Here is a 5,310-nt window from a genome sequence, read left to right as displayed (position 1 = left end):
GTCACTCTCATAAAGGGTACAGATGCCTTCACCCATCGACAGGTCGAGACTTCATTGCCCACCATGTGGTATTCGATGAAGGATTATTTCTTAGAATTCCTCCAGCTCCGTCGTCCACTAGTACAGATCAATCGGGATTCTATCTACATGTACCTTCACATATTCCGACATCTCCCCAACAGGTATCTCCTCCCTCAGTTTCGCCGCCAACCGCAGCACCATTACCTGAAAACACCACTTCCAGTTCAGTTGAGAACTCTTCTCCCATCCAAGCTCCTGTCCATAGGCAGCCCCACTTTCATACGATGGAGGACTTGTTGGTTCACACACCAACTGTACCACCACCCATCCGACAGCATTCCATGACTACACATTCTATGGATGGCACTCTACCTGCTCGATCTCATCTAACCACACAATATCTCATTCCAATCGCTTTACTCAACTCAATCTCTTTCGACACGGAGCCCCACTCCTATAAAGAAGCAACCAGATCTCCCCAATGGAGATCGGCTATGCAACTAGAGTTCGATGCTCTTTTGAGGAATCAAACATGGGATCTTGTGCCTTATCATCATTCCATGAACGTAGTTGGTACTAAATGGGTATATAAAATTAAGAGGAAATCAGATGGTTCTCTGGAGCGGTACAAGGCCAGTCCGGTAGTCAAACCCGTCACAGTTCATACCATTTTAGCTCTTGCTATTACTCATCGGTGATATGTTCGGTAACTAGACATCAACAATGCCTTTCTCCATGGTCTTATAGTAGAGGACATCTATGTTCGACAACCCAAGGGGTTCAAACACCCTGACTACCCAGATTATGTCTACAAGCTGAAGAAGGTCTTGTATGGGTTCAAGTAGGCCCCTCGTGCTTGGCACTCTCGTCTGACTTCCACTCTTCTTCAATTGGGTTTTCACAATTCTGTGGCTGATCATTCCTTATTTATTTACAAGAATACGTTTATTATTGTGTACACCTTGGTGTATGTCAATGATATCATTGTTACTGGCAATTCTCCGTCTACTATTTTTTCTCTACTTCAGCAGATTTTTGTAGTGTTTCCTGTCAAGGACCTTGGCACATTGCATTATTTTCTTGGGATCGAGGCGCAATGGACCTCTGATTGTCTTGATCTCTCGTAGAAATGGAACATTCTAGATTTGTTGCATCGTACCAAACTTGATAGAGCAAAACCCTGTAGCTCTCCAATGGTAGCATCTACTTGGCTAAGCAGGACATCTGGCACACCTCTCTTAAATCCATCTGAGTACCAGAGTATAGTTGGTGCACTGCAGTACACCCTCACTAGGTCGGATATCTCCTTTTCAGTTAACAAGGTCTGTCAGTTTTTTCAAACCCTGACTGATGAACATTGATTTACTGTCAAACACATCTTGTGTTATTTTAAGGGAACTCTAGATCATAGCCTGCATTTTGCTTCATCCTCTACTTCCCTTCTGCTGAATGCCTTCACGGATGTTGACTGGGCAAGCTGTCCAGATGATCGCCGGTTTACAGGTGGCTTTGCAATCTATTTGGGTCGCCACGTCATAAGTTGGAGCTCTAAGAAGCTACATACTGTGGCTCTCTCCAATACAGAATCTGAATTTTGGTAAGCTTATAAATACCATTAACTTCAGTGCTCCAATACACTGAAGTCGACTCCCCTCATATCTATTTTCTCTATTCTTCTTGTTGTTTCTTTAATTTAAACTATCAACCATAAAAAGGCCTTCGAACAGATAAAACAGGCCCTAAGAGAATTCCTACTATACATTGCATCAAACCATGAAGGCGTAGGTTGTCTCATCGCACAACACAACGAAGGAAGAATACCTCCGGCCTGACTCCTGAGTGAACAATGAAACTCACACAATTTTTATCTTTCATTCAATAAAATTTCTCATGGGTTGGGCCGGCCTGAGAATTTTTATTGAATATACCACAATACCAGTGTGGTATAATGGTTGCCACTTCTGAAATAACGATCAATCTGGTTCCCTTTCTAGATAGACGAAGACCATATATATGGTCATACAGCAAAAAACAGATAACGATCACTCATACACCATGTCATTCACCACCCAAGATAATTCCTAACTAATTTATTCCTTTTACCTCTCTGATATTAATACCAGAAGCACTAGCTGAGGCCTGTAGTCCTCCGCTGAAGTTGACGTAATTCCTCCATTAACCCATTCAACGCCCTTGAAGAACTCCCACCTTCCTTGACTGCAGCAAAAGCCTCGGAGCACAGCTCCCTAGCTCGGACTCTCTCGGGCCGGTTCACGCTCAATGAATCGGATATGATTTTAGCGAGTTGATCCGGGTCAGGGACGGCATCAATGCCCACCTCATGGACCACCCTCACTGCCGCACCCATGTCCTCAACCATCAACTTGGCATTCACGAACTGGTCAGCTTCTCTCGGCCAGGTTAGCAACAGCACCCCTGCCGTAATCCCTTCCATCACCGAGTTCCACCCGCAGTGGGTCAGGAACCCGCCCATGGCTCGATGGTTCAGTATTGGGACTTGTGAGGCCCATCCCCTTATAATCAAACCTCTCTCCGCCACCCGATCTTCGATCTCCTTAAGGATAACCTCGCGATCGTCTGCTTCCTGTCCCGACATCGTCATCTTAACGGTCCAAATAAATCTGACCCCACTTCGTTCTAACCCGGCTCCCAAAACCTCCAGCTGTCGTTTCGGCAGCAGCACCTGACTACCAAAACAAACGTAAAGCACGGACTCGTTCGGGCAACGGTCGAGCCATTCCAGCACATCAGCAAGTGGCACCGAACTGGGCCCACCTCGTTCGTCAGGTCCAGCACCAGCACCTTCCATCATAGCCAGAGGGCCCACACCCCAAACACGGTGGTGACCCATTGCCTTCTTCAGGTGATCTAGATGTACGCCCTCCAGCGCATCGAACGTGTTCAAAATGCAACCCCAGCTCGAGGAATTTGCGATCATGCCATCCTTGACGATCTGCCAGTCGGGATCCGATTCCCTGTAGAGACGGATTATAGAGGGAAGGTGGTTGTAAGGCAAGGAAGGGGAATGTGGGAGGATGGGGAAGGAGATGGGAGATGAGGAGGGATATATAGTTCCGAGTTTCGGGCAGAGAACGTCGAGAATAGAGGCTAAAAATGCGCCGGAGGAGTAGAAGGCAATCCGAGGTACACCCAGGCGACAAGCGAGGTGCTGGGTCCAACCGAGGAAGAAATCAGAGAGGATGGCTACGGGTGGGGAAGGGTGAGTGTTGAACCACTGGGTGATGGGATCGGAAAGTGCAGAAAGGGCGCTTATGATGTGAGTATTGCCGCGGTTTCCGATGTCCTTGACGTTCTCGACGCCGGGGGGAAGAGATGGGTGATGGGGGAAAGGGATGACGAGGGTTTGGATGGATGGGTGTTTGGAGAGAAGAGGATGTAGAAAGGGGAGGTTGTTGGCTGTGACGAGTATGGTGATGGTTAAGCTACGAATGGCCAACTGGTGGGTGAGATCCAAAAGCGGTAGCATGTGACCCTGCGCAGGAAAAGGAAATACTAGTATGTGTGCTCCACTCCCGGAGGGATTCGTCGACATCTTGTCGGTGAAGAGAGACAGAGGGGCGTAAGGAACAGAAAGAGGGAAAATAATTATTGTCCAGTTGTCCTGTAGGCTATAGGACTTGGGCATTGACTCGTAATAAATCAGAGCCTTTGATTTATGGGTGTGGCTTCAGCCGCTCCACGCCTCCACCTTGTCCTGTAGCCCTTGATTTATTGACATCTTGACGGGGCCACAGCAATAAATCGGGGGCTCAAATCAAAGGCCTTGATTTTTTTTAGCGCAAAGCAAATGGTGCTATAGGAGACCGGATCTGCTCTCAAATCTGGCGCCTTATAGGAACATCTTCCGCACGGTGGATGTGCATGTGAGGCGCCCATTTGTGAGGAACAGATCCCGTCTCGTGCTATGGTAGGCGCTAGATGTTAACAGCCTCACAAACTTATCGATTAGCTCCTAGCGGGTCATCTTATTCGACTTCGGCGGTTCGGCCACATATGTTGGAATTCGGATTTGATCCTCGTAGAACCGAATCGGGAATGTGTGCGAGAAGTTTCACGTGTAGAAAGAAACAATATGTGAAATGGAATCTTATAATTTTTTGGGATATATTATTTAAAATTCACTACGGTAAAGAGAGTTTTATTTATCTAGGTAAAATTGTATTTATGTTATAGAAAAAATTATAACATATAATGTGATAAATTTGTTCATTTTAACAATACCTTTTATAAATAAAAAAATAATTATATTATTTATCTAAAAGTAAAAAGAACATGAATCAAAATGTTACTTAGAAACCATTTACATGAGTAAGTGTACATATCCGAATAAATTATAAAATTGTAAATGAACAAGACCCAAAACCAACATAGAAATGATGTCCATGTAAGCATTTAGGTATTTTACATAACTAAACTATCCCTAAAATGGTTGGTCAACCTTATAAAATATTTTTATGACAAAATTACTTCAAGCCTACGCCCAACATTTCTACCAAAAAAAGAGACTTAGGCCCAACTTGAAGTTCAGGCCTAGGCCCAACTCTAAATTTTGTGGGCCTAGTGTGGACCTGGGTGCGGGTCAGCGGTAATTTTGTCACAAAAACATTTGATAAATTTGATTGGTCATTCAAAGGTATTTTGGTCATGTAAAATACTTATATGCTTACATGGACAAATTCTATTAATGGTCACTAATGGTGATTTAATGGAAATCTTAAGAAAATGTAAATTTTGGGCATCAAAACTCAATGATAGGGGACTCTTTGGATATTTTGAAAACATGGTAAATTTAGGAGAAACTTAAAAAAATTTATGATGAGTTTTAGATAATATCCCTACATTTTTTTTTTTATAAAGCACATATTATTACACTGTAGTGGCAATTACCCCCTAAACTTTTAAGGATTCCTATGTTAGCATTCCATTAATTTTCCATGTGATTGTTTAAACTATTCTAATTTTCCAAATTACCCTTTTTCAACGATTTTTTAGCATTTTTCAATTTTCATTTGTTATTGATTTACTTGATAAAATTATTTGCATGTTGTGTTTGTTGCAATTCCATGATTTTATATAAGTTTCTTGTTTCTTGTTGCAATTTCAATTTTATAGAAGTTTCTCGAATGGGTGTTTTGGTAAATTAACTTCTTTCATCACTAACTTAGAGGACGTTTGGGACCGGTGCATTTCACAACCGTTCTTTTTCATAAGTGGGTCCTAATTTACATGTGATTCATTTCATTTGTT

At 43.2% G+C, this 5,310-nt stretch overlaps 1 pseudogene across 1 annotated transcript; it reads right to left on the bottom strand.

Moving 5' to 3' along the window:
* Positions 1–1,988: 1,988 nt before the first annotated feature.
* Positions 1,989–4,098, bottom strand: LOC148863403 (flavonol 3-O-glucosyltransferase UGT89B1 pseudogene; annotated as a pseudogene). The gene has a single exon (XR_016110788.1). The product of XR_016110788.1 is annotated as a flavonol 3-O-glucosyltransferase UGT89B1 pseudogene (transcript).
* Between the last annotated feature and the right edge of the window lie 1,212 nt (positions 4,099–5,310).

The sequence above is a fragment of the Nelumbo lutea genome, chromosome 3 (assembly GCF_056320005.1).
Source record: "Nelumbo lutea isolate HS-2025 chromosome 3, American lotus-T2T, whole genome shotgun sequence".
Taxonomy (NCBI): domain Eukaryota; kingdom Viridiplantae; phylum Streptophyta; class Magnoliopsida; order Proteales; family Nelumbonaceae; genus Nelumbo; species Nelumbo lutea.
Note: the sequence above shows the minus strand (reverse complement) of the source record. Positions and strands in the feature narration are given on the sequence as shown.